Below are 20,685 nucleotides of genomic sequence, written 5' to 3' on the forward strand. Positions count from 1 at the left end.
GCAGGGTTATTGATATATTCTAACATGCATCTGCAATGGGATGTGTTTGGATTTGCTGATATGAGAATGCTTTGCAAAAGAAATGAACCCGGATTAAATTTTCCAAAACTAAAAAAAAAAAAAGACATTAACAAACAAGAACACAGGATGTCATGCAGAATAAAAAGTTTCATCATCATGGCTATGCAATGGGTTGTGTAGAAAATAACAGTGAAACTTTTCCTAGTGATACCACTGCTAGTTAGGAACCCTAAGTAAGCTAGTGTAAATTTTGACAAGGGTCACACTGAGTGCATGATAATCCAGATGTGTAAGAATAGTTTCTAGGGTTGAATGAAAGATGTGTGACAAGGCATAGGGTAAACGCCGCAGACAAAACAGAAGTGGAATGATATGAGAATATGATGCCACGTTTTTCAAGTGAGAGACCTAAGGTTTTCCAGGAAGCCAAGCGAACAAGTCATGGCCAATGGTGCAGAAAAATAATAATCACAGAAAATGTTATTGAATGAGGTCTACACTTCTGCGTCATTCGTTTCTAAAATTAGAAAGTTAAGTAGTATATAATTAATAAGAAAATAATCTCTCTCCCTGGTGTAAATTCTCTCCAACTAAAAACCTTGAAGAAAACTAAACATTTTATTGTGCCTTTCCTGTACGAGAAGTTCTATTCATCTAGTAACGCCGACGACAAAAATCATGGCGAAAAGAAAACTGAAGATGAAGTGAATCATGTAATGAAGATGGTGATGAAGAAAAGCAGAAAGCACATAGAAAACACCCGTGCATGTATGTATAAAGATATTTAGTTTATTGATTGCTCATTAATGAAAACAATAGTACCTTAGGTAGCAGTAAGCTGGACAATCCACCAAACCAAACCCGACAAATTCTGGTCCTGGACCTTAAAGATTACAAGAAAACAAAACTATAAAATAGTAAAGTGGTCTAATGAGTTTCGCACAAATTAATAAAACCAAACATTCTAAGCCAATCAGATGCATTTCTCTGAATTTATAAAAATTGCTGTTTTCGACGATCCAACCTGTATGCATAGAAAAGGCCAGATTTTTCTTTAAGAGTTGAGCCAAAATCCATGATAGAGCTAATATCTATTTTGCCTCAGTTCCCCTTGCCCCTCTGTTGAGCCTGGGTTAGCCATTTCAACTCTCGCATAATGGTCATAAGTATTTACACGGACACTAAAGCACACACAACCCTACCTTTTCTCACATATTCATAAAAAGGAGTGTAAACATTTATTCATGTTAAATACTCATAATATCTCACTACACTTTCTTTTTCGCAAAAAAAAAAAAAAAAAAAAAAATGATCAACTCTTCATTAAAAACTTTTAATCAAATGTAATTTGTGTAATTGAACGAGAAAGTTTGGATTATGATTTTTCAGACCTGTGGATAGTTCATGACCCTTAAATTATCAACTCCAACTTCTTCAATATCTCAGCTAATGAATCTGCCTTGTTCTACAAGGACTTTAGAAATATTGACAAATCTATATTTCTATAAAAGTGAGAATGTGTGTGCGAGGACAATTCTCAACCTATATACTCAACAAATTTTTGATCTACAGACTTGAAATTTGGTATATAGAATATTCAGACATGTGGAAAACTTTTTAATCAGTTTTCATCTGGAAAAAAGGGTACTAAGGGATACAAAAGTTAAAAATTGATACGCGAGGGTCAGATTTTTATCTGTCAACTTTTTCATGAATGAATGGTTCACACGACAGATTCCTTATGTTAAGAATAAGTAGGTTTGAAAACACTTTTTAAAGATCGCGCCAAGTTGGCCAAATGGTTATCATACTTGACTCAATGTCTTTAAGATTTTGATTTCAGCTAGAGTATTTTTTTTTACTTACAAAAAAATGAACTGTTTAGAAAAAACGCTTGCATGCACACGTCTCAGTTTTTGTATTAATTAAAATGAGTGTTTTTTCTATTGATGTAAATTTCCGTTTTACGCATAAAATATTTTTGTGAATCATTAATATAGAAAACATCTCTTGTGAACTTATGCTCTCAAACTCGTCATTTTGTTTCTGATTATAACATTTCTATCACTCACACACATTTAAGTACAAATTTTTAAACAATTTTCATTAAAAATGTTTATAAAACCAACTCCCTAAAATTTTTCCGACAAATTTTTCAAATACCTAAGATCTTTTTATCTCATCTCCATGTACTATTGATGAAGTAATGAGGTCATTCATTAAGATGACTCGACCAGGGTTCAACCCTTGGTAGAGTTGGGAAAAAAAAAAAAAAAAAAAAAAAAAAAAAAGGTACTTGATGCTTGTGTTTTCAAACCGTCTGCATTATAAAGTGAACATCTGGAGTAAATTTTTTTTTCTCATACGCATTATCACTTATCAAGGCCAAGAGGCCACTCGAGGATAAAGGAAGGAAGGAAGGAAGGAAGGGAGGGGGGTTTAAAGAATGTACAGTAGAAATTGGACAATATAGTAATCGTTAGTAATGGAAATTCGGTAAATTTGTTAACTTATATAGAATGGCTCATCAAAAACTTGTTTACGTTAGACTTGAACACAACCATATTGTAGTCAGCTGGAAAGCAGGAAAACGGAAGACAATTCCATAGGCGTGCAGTTCTAAGAAAGAAGCTTTGCTCATGGAATCTACATTTAGGTTTAGGCACAGATAAAGAGTAGGGGAAATTATTGATAGTGTTTTCTGCTAGACGGGCGTTTCTTGTGAAAATTTGGCAAGGGGGGGGGACCATAGATTGGAGCTCAGCCGAGCACTTGCCATGAAACTAACTAAAAATCAGACAAACTCGCAACATCTCTTCTGTAAGATAGATTGCAGGGAAAAGAAAAAGGACATCCCCTATGAGGCTACGCAATCTATTTTGAACTCTAGCAACGCAGGATAAGTCCTTTCCAGCAGCTCCTGTCCAAATGTGGCAACACTATTCCATCCTTGGACGTACCTCGCTCTTATATAGATAGAGAATTGCATCAGCAATGAGATATCTACTGGATCGATAGCAGTATCCCACCATTTTTCCATCAATGGATTTAGATTTATGTGTTCCATTTAAGATCAGGAGTGAAGGTCAAACCCAGATCTTGTTAAAACATGAGGCCTCCCCAAGAAGAGAGCTATTCATTTTAATTGATGCCAGATAGGGATCAGAGCGTTGATGATGTAAAGATAAAAGCTTGGTTTTAGATGCATTAAAAGTAACAAGCCACCTCTTTCCCCATTGTACCACTTGCTCAAGATCAGAGGAGAGAGAATCAGAGAGAACTTGGTCGTTTACAGTCTTAGATGTGCTACCATAGATAGAAGTGTCATCAGCATAAACGTCTATGAATGATATAAGGATGTGATTTGGAAGATCATTAATAAATAGAAATGGAACAATCCAGGAAAAAGTGGCACCTTCCCTTACATCTTGGTGGCACCCTCAATTACGCTTAACATTGCTAAGAAAAAATATATTGTTCCTATTTACACACACAAGTCTGAGAAGTTTGAATTATCTAGTAGACACCATTGTCGAGTGTCTTCAGTCTTTCCGTACAAGGTTTTGTCAGGACAAGCTAACACAAGGATACTTCACCCTACAAGTAAATCCTGATCAAATACTGAAAATGGACAAAGATCATATTAGAATAGTAGGATTATCCAGGTCACTAAAAACAAAATAGAGTTTAAAAAGTGTAACATCTTTATATTGAACATTCTATCTGTTGATACCTCTCTGGTTTTCCCTCTGTCTTTCCAACCCCTTTTTCTTTTCCTTTCACCTTGAGTGAAAAAAAAAAAAAGGGGGGGGGGAGAGAGGAAGGGAGGCTTGTAGAACATTATTGAAACCACCCAAATTAAATTAAAGAGGCTCCCAGGGCACTAAAACCACTTTTTCGCACTTTCTTGCCAAGAGAAATGATGTTGATAATGACAACAGTCTGACGAGAACATTAAGAAACAATATATAAAATTCAGGATAATCTTCTAACAATTCTAAAATGAATCAGCATTTTATTTCCAAATTAGTACACACTAAATATGTTAAAGGCAAAAGTTAGAGTCCACTAATTTCGAATGAGTGCTTTATGCCAAATTGATTGTTCAATGTTTAAATTTGTGCTCATCTTTGCATTAAATACTAATCCCTATCGATTTAACTGTGCATCAAACGGATACCATAATGCTTAGTTTGTCGCACCCTATTAAAAAAGGTCCATAGAAAATTTCAGTTAGATTAGTCCAGTAATTTATGAAAAAAAAAAAAAAAAATGAAACAAACTAAGGGAAATGTATAAAATATTGAAAACGCCTGAAAAACCGATCCCCTGACTATAATGAAACCTGGCCAGTTGACACAAAATGAATAATTTTAAAAAAAATCATATTCATCCACAGCATAGCCGTTCAAGGATATACCAACTTTGTGAGTGTTTGTTGTTATTTTTTAATTTTAACTGAACACACACAAGGTTTCTTTATATTATAGATAAACCTTCTAGATCTGGAGGATCTATTTCCTCAAATGCAACTTTTCCCCTGTACAGGGAAGGGGGGGGGGGCTAACATCTTGATATTATGCAAGCTCATTATCTTGTTCTCACAGCTCATCCTGACTGGTCAATCTTCCTTGTTTCTGCAACAGAATATTCAAAAAGGACGATTGTTCCACATGACTTTTTATTTTTTATTTTTTTTTTATTTTTATTTATTACATTTTCACCCCAAACAAGGCACATTGCCACTTTGGTGTAGGGGGCTACTATCAGGGGCAGCAACTACTGGGGAACTATGTTGGGATTTGGGCAGCAAGATGTTGATTCATGTTACACTTGAACTTCAGCATGTCAGTACAGTTAGGGAAGCAAGGACCTGGAATGGAATTCCAGAGTCTAGCGGTTCTGGGGAAGAAACTACTGGAGTAGAAAGATCTTTTACATCTAGGGATCTCTACTGTATGGGGGTGGGATTTAGCTGCCTGTCGAGTTTGTCGAGGGTGTCTACGTCGTGGGGGGCACAAGTGTCTGCAGTTCATCAGAGCATTCACCATTAAAATACTTGTAGAACAGGCAGAGGGATGCAACGTTTCGTCGATTAGACAGAGGCTGAAGCTTAGATGACAGTTCAGGGCCTATCAGATTGGCGACTCTTTTTTGAATCTTGTCTAGGAGCGAGAGACTAGCAGCAGATGCACCAGCCCAAATGTGACAACAATACTCCATACATGGGCGAATGGTGGCCTTATAGAGGTACAGGATACTTTCAGGTGTCAGTAGTTTTCTAGCACAGTAGAGAGAGCCTAACTTTTTCGCAGTGGCCCTGGCAATTTTTTCAATATAATTGTTCCAACTCATGTTTCCTGTGAACGTTAGGCCAAGCAGTTTGAAAGATGTACTCTCAGACAGGGAGTCACTGGCCATTGCTATTGGTGGCAGAGAAGGTTTCTTGTAATTATTGAAGGAAACCAGTTTAGTCTTGGCAGCATTGAATGTGACCATCCATTTATGTCCCCATTCCACTACAGATTGGAGGTCATCCTCGAGTGTTTTTGCCATGTCTTTAGTTATGTGCGTTTGTTTTCCTGTCATGCCTGTTATAGAGTGTGGTGTCTCATCAGCATATATACCCATCTCAGAGGCAGTTTTGTCGGGAGGTCATTAATAAATATTAGGAACAATAGAGGTCCAAGGATAGATCCCTGAGGCACTCCTGCATTTATATCACACTGTTTAGATGTATGACCGTCGAGGACAACCTGAGAAGGATTTAATTATGTTAAGTATTCTTCCAGTGATACCGTATGATTTAATTTTCCTGAGGAGACCCTCATGCCATACCCTGTCAAAAGCCTTAGATATATCTAGAGCTACCGCTCTGCCCTCCCCCGCTTTATCCAGTGAATGGTATATACGTTCAGAGACTACAGTGAGGATGTCTGTGGAACGGGCTTGTCTAAATCCATATTGTTTGTCAGTCAGAAGTTTAGCATCTGTAAGGTGCCGGACTAGAGCATGGTTAATTATGGTTACAAATATTTTGGCGAAAAGTAGGAGGAGGCTAATGGGGCGATAATTTGATGGGTCAGTTCTTTCGTCAGAATTCTTGAATACTGGTACCACAGAAGCAGTTTTCCAACAGCCCGGAAAGCATGATTCATTAAGGCATTTGTTGTAGAGTTTGGCGAGAACTGGAGCTACTTCGGCTGAGCACTTTTTTTAATAGCACAGCTGGGATGAGATCAGGTCCCCATGCTTTTGAAGTGTCAAGATTTTTTATGATAGCATGTACCTGAGCAGGGATGATTTTTAGATCGTCTAGCGTGGCGTCTGTCCGCAAAGGAAAGTCAGGCAGGGGGTGGTTGGAAGGGTCCAGTATGGAGTTCGAGGCAAACCGGCTGGCAAGCATATTAGCCTTGTCGGTTGCTGAGCAAACAACCTCGTGATTGTTTGTTAGTGGGGGAATTGTTGATTGCCCATTATTTACTACACTGTTGTAGATTTTCCAGAAGTCACGATTTCCTAATTTTTGTGCTTCGATGCGTTTTTTAGTGGTTTCAGTAAATTCTCTCTTAGCTGTCGCTATTTCTTTCTTAACGTTACTTCTAGCTTCTATATACTTCTGTTTGTTTTAACTGGACTTATGTCGGTTAAATCTACGGTATGCATGCTGCCTTTGAGCAATGGCAGTTGCGCAAGTCGAAGTAAACCATTGGGGAGAGTGGGGCTTACTATAAAAACAAAATCAATGTAATTCATTCTTAGGATAATCTCCATGTTGGGCAAGTGTAATGATTTCAGCAAATCGTGTTGGGTTTCATTAAATTTCACATTGCATATGCATCTAATCAGTTTTGTCATTATACTGCAGTCGGATGAGAAAATGTTGGGTGAGGGGCCCAGCATTCACTGCTATATACAAAAATACATACAAAAAGTACTTGATCTCTGGTTTTTCCTATCCCGTTGCAGTTTACCACCTGACAAAGGCCAGATGAATAGTTGGCTGAAACGTGAAACAACAACTAAATAGACGAGGATAATAGTCCGCAATAAATGAATAAAATCATGTTTATTCGTATCCACACAAACAAGTAATCAGATTTTGAATTGCCTACAAGATGATTCGCTGGCGTTTTTGATCTCTCCACAGGGTTTGTCAGAACAACTTCAGATACTTCACCCGAAGTAAACTGATCAATTATTCAAAATAGCATAGCATTCCAAACGTTAAACCCCCTCAGCAAGTTTATACACCATGACGAATGGTGGACCTTCTCAAAATGATGTTACTTTAAGTAACTGCATTTAGCTGCATACATCACCAGACATCATCTGAGCCTGGAATCCATAAGATCAAGAGACAACATGAAAGAACTACAATAACAACATTAATCAACATTTGAGAGGTAAACGAGAATTTTATCTAGAGTTAGCCCCCAGGAAAAGGTCTCCTGATTTCTGAAACTTTACTCTGGAGTAAAAAACAAATAATTATTAATTGAACCAAATTATGAAATTAATGCTGAAAACATGATAAAAAGCATTTCCAAAAAGGTGGCTGTTAAAATTATCATTTAGTTTTCAATAAAATAAAATAAAAATTATCTTAAACTAAGGGTTGATTACATTACTTACACTGCCAATTTTGCTATTTGGGGGGGGGAAAAAAAAAAAAAAAAAAAATCAACAATTGGTTAAATGTTCATTAGCCAATCAAAAAGCTTCAAATATGAATTAATACATGGGAATCTCAAAGGATGTCTAAATTTGAATTTTTTCAGTTCTTCAAGAGTGGTAATATCAGTACATTTTCTTAAAGAAAAAAAAAGTTTCCCTCCCCACCGTCTCCATTTTCTCACAATTTATAACCCAGCCAAATGGTCATGTTCCCATGTCTAAAATACATGATTAAAAATGCTCATATCTTTTCATCCAACTGATGAGAACACAACGTGTGGCGATTTCTTTTATCATATAAACCTTTTTATTACATAACCACCGTGCCATACTTGTTACACAAAGTAATCAAGGACAAAGTGGAAGATTATAGAATTGGATTTAGAAAAATTATTTAAATTAGTTGTTACATTTAGTATCTATTTTCATTATAATTTCTTGTTCATAACTTATTTGATTTTTTAGTAAAAACACTTCATAATTAAAAAAGTTTATATCAAAAGCATTACTATAACATTCTACATAACTAATCAAGTCTTAATACTTATAACACCATCAATCTAAAACAAAACAAGACTTGAGGATTAAAGAAATCACAAAGTCAACTAAAATGACAATTTACAACCACATGACAAGATGAAGCACTAAAAATAAAAAGTTAAAATTCTTAAAAATCAAACAGTGCAAAGTACATATATATATTATTCCTTAATTGGAATTCATTTTTGAGATGAGCATTATATGTTAATTTATTTTTATTTCGGACTATTAGTCTCATCTTTATTAGTTTTTTTTTGTTTTTTTTTTAATCTTTTTATTGGTTTGTTTATTCACAACATTTCGGCCAACTATTCCTCTAGCCTTCATCAGGTGGTAACCGCGACGGATAGGAACTTTGAATCTCCTAATTGCATTCTCAGCCATCACTGCCATCCGTAGTTGTTGTATAAAAAAAAAAAAAAAAAAGAAAAAAACAAACAACTAATAAAGATGAGACTAATAGTCCGAAATAAAAATAAATTAACATATAATGCTCATCTCAAAAATGAATTCCCATTAAGGAATATATATATATATATATATATATATATATATATATACACCAATCGGTACGGACCCGACTATGGAAGATCAGATAATAAATAAATGTGGATTTATAAGATCTAAAAATCCAACCTTGATCGCCCTTCAGGGCCCGTGGCGCAGTTGATAGAGACGTTGAATCTCTACAGTTCCAGATGAGCATTGTCTGAATATAGCGATTTCAATCCCACCCAAAGCGTGCCAGAGGTTAATTGGTCAAAATGTGGTGAGACGACAACAACTACGGATGGCAGTGATGGCTGAGAATGCAGTTAGGAGATTCGAAGTTCCTATCCGTCGCGGTTACCACCTGATGAAGGCCAGAGGAATAGTTGGCCGAAACATTGTGAATAAACAAACCAATAAAAAACAAAAAAAAAAAACAACTAATAAAGATGAGACTAATAGTCTGAAATAAAAATAAATTAACAGTGCAAAGTAAATTGCATTTTTTCCAAAATTGTATTTAAGTGTTTGCAATATTCTGCTTATTTCATTTTTTAATACAAGTCCAGAATAGTTAACACTCGATAACTAAAAAACAAAAACGATTATATCAAACGCATTACAATTAAATTCTTCACATAACTAGCCAAGTTTTTATGTTTTTGACACTATTTTCACACATTTTCTCCTATAAAATCTTTCAACTCGTCTTTTAAATGCCTGCCACACTATGCCTACAGATTTTGGCAGCTATTAAACATTAAGCCAAACTGTTTTTTTGACTTTCACTTTCTGTTTAGCAGAAGTCTTGATGGTACACACTAAGAGAAAGTCTCTTCTGATTAATACTTGCAGAATATTTTTATTACAAAATATATATAAAAAAAAAATTTTTTTTTTAATCCTTTGAGATGAGGCTTCATGATTTATGTATTTATTTTTTTAGAACTTATCCTCATCTTCATAGTTGTTGTGTTACCACGTTTTGGCCAACTTATCCTCTGGCCTTCTTCAGATGATTAACCACGACGAAATAAGAATGCTGCATCTTATAACTTATCTCCAGTAATTACTGCCTTTCATAGTTGTCTCACCACGTCTTGGCCAACTAATCCTCTGTCCTGTTTGGATAGGATTGAAACCACAATCTTCAATGACAATGCTCACCTGGAACATTGGATCTATAAGACTATAAAATCCAACCTTGATCGCCCTTCGGGGCTTGTGTCACAGGGAATAGAGGCATTGAGTCTCTTCAGTTCCAGGTGAGACTTGTCTGAAGATAGTGGTTTCAATCCTACCCAAGCAGTCCAGAGGATTAGTTGGCCAAAATGTGGCGAAAGAACTATGAAGATGCGAATAATAGTCCGTAAAAAGAATGAATGCACAGATTATTTTCGTATAAACTTATGAAATATATTTTTATTATCCAAACCCATTCTGTAAATAATATATATATATATATATAAAAACATTTTATTAAAAATAAAACCATCCCAAAGTAAAAGTTTAATGCAAAATTTTAAAATTAAACTGGAATTACTCAAGCATTAATCAGAAGAGACTTTTCCTCAACATACGAAGGCAAGGCAAGCTAAAGAGAAAGTGGAAGTAAAAATAGTTTTAATAGCCACTAGCACGCTGCCTGGCATTACCCGATTGTCAAATACACTTAAATATATTTTAGTTCATGCAAATTTCGTATTTATTATTAGAGCTAATTATCTATTGGATATTATCTTGTATCTAATATATAGTACCAGTTTCAAAAGATTTTAAAAAATATTAAAAAAACAAAAAATGTAGGTGCTATCAACTTGAATCTAAATCAAAACATGTAGCTCTCCAATGTTATTCGTTACCATGTGAACGAAGTTCATGCATATCAAAACTTTAAAAATTAACATAATTAAACGTATGAATGTATATTTGCACATGTATAAAAGATATCGACTTTGGATAGTCCACTTACACCTACCAAGTCCCAATTTCTTTTTAATTTTAAGCCCTTAGCTATTTTTACTGACTAAAAACCAAATCAAATTTCAGATACAAATCCCCTATATATATATATCAAGTTTCAAGTATTTAAACCAAAATTGACCAAGTAGTTTGGTAGAGACCATTCCGCACACAGACAAGGTCATACACATGCACACACACACATAACTGCTCATTTAAACCAAGAACAGCTTCTTCAACTGGACAGAGTTCACCTTTTAAAATCATTACATATCAATACATGTGTGGCAAGATGAAGACGTTAGAAACCTGTTTGGAAGCGACACCAATAGAAATAAAAAAACTCAATTCCGTATGGGTTAATAGAGCCTCACATTCTTTTTTTTTTTTTTTTTTTTTTTTTGACAAACACTAGTTTGACTAGTTGTTCTTTTAAAATGGATACCATTCAAAACAACCAAAATAAAATACGCTTTTTAAGACCTTAAAACCTTAAGAATGCAGTTTAAACTTGCTTATCTATTTGGGTTAATCTCATTTGTCACTTTGAACAAAAAATTCCACCTTCACATGAAGGAATAAACAAAAAAAGAAAACAAAGCAGAAGGAAAGATGGTCTTTATTCATCAAAACATTTATTATACGGTGTAATTCTATGCCTTAAATTTTTGAGATGAGGATTTAAAATTCATATTTGGATTCTTTAGACTACTGTTCTCATCTTATTTTCTGATTTCAACTAATGAAATCTAAACTTTTTCAGGTATAGTCAGGAATCTTTCTGTCAAAGTCAGAATCTACACAAAATTTCCAACTTAATCTATTGGGGTAGCATGCTCTCATTCTGTCAGCCACGGGTTCATTGTTTAGTTGATAAAGAAAGAAATTCAGTTGTAAGTTACTCTTCTGGGGGTTGAAGGTTCAATCTTCAGTGCCGGCCATACTCAAACATAATAGCGAATTACATAGGACTTCTACCCAAGCATGTCTGACGAACAAGAACATGCTACCTCTAAATAAAGAGTTCCGTTCAAAATTCTCTGCAGATTCTCACGTTTGACGAGATGCACCTGAAGGTTGGAGGTTACATTGATTGAAATGTAAAAATACTCAAAATGAGAACAGTTTCCAAAGATGTGATAAAACACCTATTTAAAACCATACACATCTACATCGGACTTATAACAACCGTCAACAAGATCGGACGGATCCTTTTCTCTTTCCACAAGGGGCTGATTCATGTGGGTAGGGGACCAACTCAAGATCTCGTGCAATGCCTGAATTTTCGACTTTTGCCACCTATCGTTTTAGAGCCTTCTGAATATGGCATGCAGCTTGGTAAAATTACTAATTCACAAGATTTTCTCTCCTAATTGACACGAACGTGCCAGTGGCTATTTGAAGACATGAGCTGACCTAGTAGCACTATCGGGCCCAAAAGTAGTCTTTGACTATGGAGTCTAAGTTGGGAAGTCATATCATGTGACCTAGCTCAGGATTGTCAAAAATAAGTTGCCATGATCAGAGCTGCTGTATCGGCTTAACCTCACGTCAGTTGCAAATACAAATCTGTTCATTCACTAAGGGGGGAAAAAAACAAAAACAAAAAAAAAAAAACATTCAAAAGAGAATTTTATTGTATACACACCACCATTGTAATTAGAAAACAGAAGTAGATTCTTTCCACACGCCTAGAAATACTTTGTCACACTTTACGCATACATTTTGCATATTATATATATATATATATATATATATATATATATACCTGAAGGGAGACCCGACGTTGCCAGAGATTGGATGATGATCAAATATTTCACACTTCCATATTTTTATTGTCATCAAAATCGATGAAATTGCCCATTTATTTAATCAAATAAACCTACTCTAGTTGAAAACCCATTGCGGTGCATAGGAGGAAGCTTCACATGCCTCTTTACAGTTACTTAATCCACTATTGTAGTCTACATTGCGCTGTAGGGAACCTGTTTTTATAAATTTTTTTTTTTTTTTTTACATTTAATAATGGCTTGCATTAAATTTTAAAATGAAAAAGTCAAAACAAACATTCATTTCGAATGGACACTTGTCATATCAAAGAACCTACTGTTGATTTATATGCTAGGCCGTTCTGCTTGAGCGGTGATAATTGCTTAATTTAAGTTTTAAATGAAAAGATCAAGTATCATGTTGCAATTGTGCTTTAAACAAACATTCATTTTGGACGCACCCATGTCATATCAAAGAACCTACTTGTTATTTTATGTCAGGCCTTTTTTTCGGCTTGTGTGCATAAAACTTCTTAAATAACCAAGTTACGAAAGATGCACATGAATAAGCTTGGAACGTTAAATTTGAGAACACACACAAAAATATGGTGGTTGTCTACTGTTTCGAACATGACCAACTTTTCAGATATTTTTGCATCTCCATTTACTTCTGGAGTGTGAATGGACGATATGCAAGAAAAATTGAACTGAAAAAAAAAAAAAAAAAAAAAAACCCGCTTATGGGAGCTATAAAGAATTTAGAAAGATACCAGGTTAATGTACTCTGAACAACGTGCAAGATAGATATGAACAATAACGCTTAAATGGATGGTAAAAAAAAAAGATTTCTCGAACTCTGAAATGGTGGATGAATGTCCTACATGTTGTAGGATATGATATGTGTTTTTAATGATTTTGCAGATTTTACATATTTCACTATTCTTCAAATTCCTTTTCCCTTCCATATCTTGAAATTTATAGCAGTTTTGAAGAAATGTCTATCCGTTTCTAAAGAGTTTTCATTTTAATAATACAAGAAAAATATCCTCTGCTACCCAAAGAAACATGTGTAAGATTCAATATAACGAACAGTTGCGCATTTGCCAAGAGAAAAAAAAAAAATTATGAGTGTGAATTGATTCTATCTTTTAGCATTTAAAATGAAAACTACTGGTACCAGCCTACAAAATCTGTGGCTGGGTTTGAATCTCCTGACTGTCAGTAATCACTTCCTACACTGATGATTGCATGAGCATGAAACACTAATGTCTAGATTTAAAAATAATTTTTAATATTCATTTAGAAAATATTATGCTTATAAAAGCCCCTTAAAGAAAATAAGTAGAGTCCTCTTTAGGCAATGAAGAAAAAGTGGCTAACCTAAGTGCAAAATGAAACAATCCTACTTCCTGTCGTTGAATACACTTATTTGGCATTTACAGATGATTAATTGCTCTCATCTTTCCGTGTTAATTTCTGGTGTTCTGGCGATAGGATACCAGCTTACATAGTCAAGAGCGGCAGAGACTGGCTTCGAATTTGACAGTAATTATCTCCTACTCTAAAGATAACTTTGAAACACATGCCTGGAAGTTTACGAATCTATCTATAAATATAAAAGTGAAAATGTGTGTATGTATGTGTGTTTGTGTGTCTGCTAAAAACTTTCGACAGGCATGACGAAAATTCACAAACTTGGTATCATATTGAAGCTCCATCCTTCGCTTGAAAAATATTGAAAAATTGGCCAAAAACGTTCATTTTTTCACCCCTAAATCGACAATTTTTGACGGGAAGGAGGGGTCAACAAAAACGGTCCTCTCGTGACGACGACCGGTTCTACGCATGCGTCAGATGACGTCATGACCTGATTTACTTTAAATACTTGAAGAACTGACTAAATTTCATGTACGTCACATTAGCTCAGTTGGTTAGCGCGTTGGTTTGTTATCTAAACGTTTTGGGTTCGAATCGTGGTGAGAGATGTCTTTTTTTTTTTTTTCAATTTTTTAAATATTGAACCAGTGTTATTTAAGCCATTTTTTTTAAATGGAATTTAATACAGGTACTAACATATTAAACATGTTTAACAATTTATATTTATATTATAGTAATAAAAAACTTGTCAACAAAATGATCCTAAACAGAATACAACCATAAATGGATACACATCTTAGTCCGAACCAAAATGGTTTCAGACCTGCTTATATCCTCGCCCTACAACGATTGATAGGAGTGCAAAGCCATAACAGGAAAGCAACCATTTTCGTAGATTTCCAGAAGGTGTTCGATTCAATACACAGAGGCATGATGGTGAAAATAATGAAAACTTATGTTCCACCAAATCTACTCCAAGCAATAACTATTAGAACACAAAGGCAAGAGTAATAACACCAAACGGAGAAACAGAATTTTTCGATATAATTGCTAGAGTTTTACAAAGAGATACATTAGCACCTTACCTCTTTGCCATAGCACTTGACTATGTTTTAAGAAAGACACTCAATGGAAGAGAAGAGGAGCTTGGTTTTCGTCTGCACAGACGAAAGAGCAAGTGTGTCCAACCAATTATTGATTTCGATTTTGCTGATGACCTAGCATTACTAACTTAGGAAATTGGTCAAGCCCAAGAAGTCCTAAGCCAACTGGAAGAGGAAGCGCGATTGGTGGGTTTGTACTGTAATGCCAAGAAAACAGATACGGGCCTTCAATCACGTTGACTCAATTGCAGTGAAAACAGTTGATGGGACCTTGCTCAAGGTTGTCGAAAACTTCAAGTACCTTGGAGCATGGTCAGAAAGCACTGAAAAAGATTTTGAAGTGAGAAAAGCACTGGCATGGAATGCATGTCACAAGTTAAGGAAGAATTGGTCATCCATTCTCTCAGAAAGTTGAAAGTAAGACTCTTAACAGTACTTCTCTATGGTGCTGAGGCATGGATTCTTACAAATGCGCTGAAGAAGAGACTGGATGGCTGTTACACACAGATGCTCAGGATGGCCTTCAATACATCATGGAAGTGCCACACAACAAACGAACAGCTTTATGATGAACTGCCAGCAGTATCACTGAAAGTACAGCAGAGAAGGATGAGGGTAGCCGGTCACCCCATGAGACACAGCAAAGAGGAAACCAGCAAGTTAGTTCTCTGGATACCAACAGATGGACACCCAAACCGTGGTAGAAGAAGAATGACCTACATTGACAACCTGCTACAGGACACAGGATTGGAAAGTGTCCAGGACCTGCAAACTGTCATGCGAGATCAAGAGAACCGGAGAAGTCGTGTAGATTCGGTGGTGAAGTGTCCTGAAAGACAACAGACGAGATAACAAAATGACTACCACACCCTTTTATCTTTCCCTCCCAGACAGACAACTTAGTTGAACTAATTAAATAAAATTAAACAGATAAATAAAAACCAAAATAAAATATATAAAAGCAACCGAAAAACGCCTCTTCAATAAGAAAATTACTCCTGATGACGATCACAGATCGAAAGCCACAGACCAGAAGTCCAGACTCAACTTTCACCCTCTTTTGGGCTCACCAGTAAAACATATCTGAACTCAAGATTTGAAACCAGAATCACTTGCATGCGAAGCGGATACTCTGCCACCAGAACCGTTATGCCACATACAAAAAAGTCTATTGACTAATACAGATCAAGCAAACCACTAAAGGCTCACTCCTTCTCAAGATGTGTAGTCATCCAATTATTAAGAACCCAGGCCAATGTCTCCAGTAGGATTTTACACTTGCCTCTTTCATGTTTTTTTTTTATGGACTGCATAAAAGTATATCCATATAAACTAAAATCAATTTTATTTTATTGGCTATTATAAGTTAAGAACTAAAAAGTTTATAATGCTAATTCGTTTCCTCAACCACTCAGGCCAAGTTTACAGTAAATATGCATTCATTTCATTGCTTTCAAAATTTCTTACATTTTCTCCAGGGTAGTTGTTCCTCCAAACTAAGTATTTCACAAAGGTGGCAGACATTTTCACTGATGTTAATATCTAATCGGGGAATTTAGTTCATAGATAAATTTGGTTAAAATCACTGAAATCATTTTACTTTTTACTACTATGTACATACTAAACTTGATTTTAAACCAGAATAAATGTTCTTTTGAATCCACCAAATAATGGATTATCAAACTCCATTCTTTTGGACATTCTGACTGTTGCTTATTCATTCTGTAAATATTCTGGGTTAGTGGAATAACAATTAATGAACATGACGACTTAAATAGACCAAATCACAAATGCCCACATCTGTTTAATGTCCCAAGTAAATTTATGATGTTCGAAAAAAAAAAAAAAAAAAAAAAAAAAAAAAAAAAAAAAAGCATTTTTTCAGTAGAAATTTTGAATTTACGTTATGTCTACCCATAATAACTTTTTAAGTTAACATTCAGTCCAGAATGCATACTGTACGTAAAATCAGGAGCAAACAATAGGAAGGGAATGGGTTGGCCCAGCATTGCCTACTTCCGGAAGAGAGACTCCTCAGCTCCAAGACAGGTTGCTCAAACAATTTAGTTTCAACACATTGGGTGCTGAACAGTTTTGATGGAATTGCTTTATATTAAATATGAAAAAGTTCTCAGTAAGAAGGACAGTTTCCGGTGAAAACAACAAGTCTAATTTGGGGTCTAAAGTGTTTAGACCCCAAATTAGCGGAGGAGTTCGGTAGAGGCTGTAAAGGTCAACTCTACTAACTTTGACCTCTTGGCAGCTAAATTTTTGTCCAAAAACTGATTAAAAAGCTTGCTGCACGTCTGAATACCCTTTATTTAAAATTGCAAATATTAGATCCCAAAATTGGCTGAATAGTTTGCTAGAGACTGCAAAGGTCAAATCTTTTGAATTTTGACCCCCTTGGCAGCCAAATTTTCGGCCAAAAACCGATTAAAAAGCTTACCCTATGTCTGAATACACTATGTAAAATTTCAACTGTTAGACTAAAAATTGGCTGAGTAATTTAGTAGAGACCACAGAGGTAAAATTTTTTTTACTTTGACCCCTTGACATTTGTTTTGGGCTCAAATCAAAAAGTTTGATCCATGTCCAAGTAACCTACATCTAAAATTTCAAGTGTCTAGACCCAAAATTGGCAGAGGAGTTTGGTAGAGTTTTTAAAAGTCAAATCATTGAACTTTGACCCCTTGACAGCCAAATTTCTGGCCAAAAACTGATTAAAAAGATTTTCCCAAATCTCAATACCCCTTATGTCAAATCTCGAGTCTGTAATTGACAGAGTTTTTTACCTTTTTTTTTTTTTTTTTTTAAATTTTTTTTACAAGGTGGTCACCACTTATCAAGGCCCAGAAGCCACTCGGGGATAAGGATTATTGCATGTACAGTACGTTAGTGTTGAGATTTGATAAAGTGGCTTACTTAAGGGGGTGGTTCATCAGGAATTTGTTTATGTTGGACTTGAAGACATCCAGGTTGTAGTCAGGTGGGAAACAGGCAAACAGAACAGAGTTCCAGGCATGAACTTCTAAGAAAGAAGCTTTGTTCATGGAATCTATGTTTTGATTTTGGCACAGATAAAGAGTGGGGAAAATTTTGACAGTGGTTTCAGCAAGACGAGTGTTTTTTTGTGAAAGATTGAAGGGGGGGGGCAGGGATTTTCTTCTTAGTCTGCAGGACAGAAGGACGTTTCCGATGTGAGTGTTAATTTATTTATCGTTTGTACAGCCACACAAAGCACACATGCGTGGCCGCTTGTTATTTAGATGAACACCACACAACCTACTATAAAGTCAGTGTCAAATCCAATTAACAATTGCCAAAGAAAGTTGCACGTTATATTGAAGCAATTCACTTCCAACTTTTTCAATTAGTTTTTGTAAGATTTTTACATTATATTGCTGTATTAAATTGTCCGATTTTTATGGATTTTTTAAATATTGTGTTTTGATTTTTGCAGATTCGTCCATAGTGTAAATTATCCAAAAAACAATTTCTTCAGCCATATTTTACATTCAATGCCACACCATTATCGTGTGCAATTTGTAATATATTTACCTTTCATGTGCAATAAACACCGATTTTATTTTTTGTTACTTATAAAATATGCTCTTAACCCTAAGTCCAAGTGCCTTCCCAAATCACCATGACAACCATTTTATTTTTCATGTAATAAACAATGGACAAAAAAAAAAAAACAAAAAAAAAAAACGTCTGCGTTGAACACTGACATTAGAAAGTCATTTTGAAGCCTTTAAACTGGTGGATAAAAAGTAATTTATATCTAGAATTAAAATTGAAAAAAAAAAGTAAAAAAATGGTTACCCATTCTGTCCTACACTATGCAGTCAAGAAGAAAGTGATCACATTTTTATAGTAAAGTGAAATCCACCTAAAGTCTAATTCTCTTTCAAAGGCACACAAGTTCGAATCCTGCAAGAGTTTTTTTTTTCAATTTGTGACTTTCTTGACTGGTAGACTGCATTATTCATGTATTTAACAGTATTACCCATGCAAGAGTGAGGGTCAATGTAATTTTTCAGCATTTACAGGTTATTGGTTAAAAACATTGATGGGGGGGGGGAGCTTGTGCCTTATAATTGGATAATATGTATTTTACGTAAAAACTTTTGCATTACTTTTATGATAGATGTTTGATTAAACTTCAATACATGCCCACCCTTTATAAAACATTGGCAACAAATACTCATCTAACTACAACAACTGTCGATTTCCTTCACTATCTGTGTCTAAAACTAAACAAATTCCATTAACAAATTTTCTTTCCTTAAACTGTCCATTTGTGGAACTTAATACCATAGGGCTGTTCCCCAGTTGACTATAGCATTAAAACTAACCAGCCACCTTTTTCCCCCCACTGCACCACATGCTCAAGATCAGAAGAGGGAAAATCAGAAAGATCTTACTCATTGTCGGCCTTTGAAATGTTGCCATAGATTGTGGTGTTGTCTGCATAAATGTCTACGAATGATCTAAGAATGTGATTTGAGATCACTGATGAAGATAAAGAAGAGAGTTGGGCCCAGGATGAAACACAGACGTTTATGTCATACCCTATCAAAAACCTGTAATATGTCAAGAGCTATTGCTCTAGAAACGAAGCCCCTGTCAAGAGATTCACTAATCCTGTGTGATATAACATTCCTGGAATTTTTAAAGATGGGACAGACTGATGAAGTTTTCCAGAGTGTTGGGAAAGATTTGTGGGCGGTCAAACCGACCAATGAGAAGCCTGCTTATTTCTGCAGAATTTCTTACAACAGCTCTATTCAGAGACAACTAAGGCATTCTTTTTTGCAACAAAGTTTAAACATTAAGTTTAAACAGCTTTGTAAGTATGGAAGCTAATTCCGGTTAAAGTTTTTTTGAGCACTGCTTTGAATGCTGTTGCGGCCAGTTGTTTTACTGAAATCAAGGTTTTTGATAAGCTGGATAATATCATGCAAAGATATTTGTATGTTGCATAGCGTGTTTTCAGACACAGGAAGAAATACAGAGGGGTGGGGTGGGGTCTGCGTATCACTTGTTTGTTTGGATTGCACGAAGGTCGGTTTCTGTCACTAAACAGGGGGATAATTATGCAATTTTCACTAAAAAAAAATTTTTTTTTTTTAATTGTTTTTTTTTTCTTCAATTCAGTATCTTTGACTTTACTAGATATCCTTGAATTCCAGAAAACTAATATTTATCTTACAAAGGATTTTTACAATTTTCACAGCCACCATGAAAACATTTTCATTATAACTTTTTCACATGTAAAAATACATTTTTTGTTTTAAAGATTAACTTTAGGATTTAATCATTCAAACACAATCAAAAAGTAATTGGAAACACAAAAAAATGATAAACTGGCTTTCATGACCGTAGGTGCTATTAGTTTTCACCATAATTTGCATGTACCTACTTAAAATGTATTTTGTGTGAGAAATTCTACAATTATAAAGCAAGCCCCTCATTGGCCAATTTGGCCACTCATTATCTTTGTTTAGACCAATCATATTGGTTGTTGTTTTACCCACCAAGCAATGTGCTTTGCGGGAAGTTGAATGCTTCTTTTTCAGTTCCAGACATGCAGTCAAGCAAGAAAGAAGAATGGAACTCAACTCTATGGATATGAGGAATTTGGGCGTCTCTACCGTTCCTCTTTGAGACTTCTAATTTTAAGCCTAAATGATTAGGCTAAGTTATTATTATATGTGTCTCCCAGAGACTTTATAAGGTCT

At 35.1% G+C, this 20,685-nt stretch overlaps 1 protein-coding gene across 1 annotated transcript in view; it reads right to left on the reverse strand.

Annotated features, from left to right (window-relative positions):
• Nucleotides 1-20,685, reverse strand: part of LOC145258304 (glycerol-3-phosphate dehydrogenase [NAD(+)], cytoplasmic-like) — a 98,862-nt gene that overhangs the window by 70,045 nt on the left and 8,132 nt on the right. The window lies entirely within an intron of this gene.

The sequence above is a fragment of the Euprymna scolopes genome, chromosome 33, assembly GCF_053919585.1.
Source record: "Euprymna scolopes isolate OS-2025 chromosome 33, ASM5391958v1, whole genome shotgun sequence".
NCBI lineage: Eukaryota > Metazoa > Mollusca > Cephalopoda > Sepiida > Sepiolidae > Euprymna > Euprymna scolopes.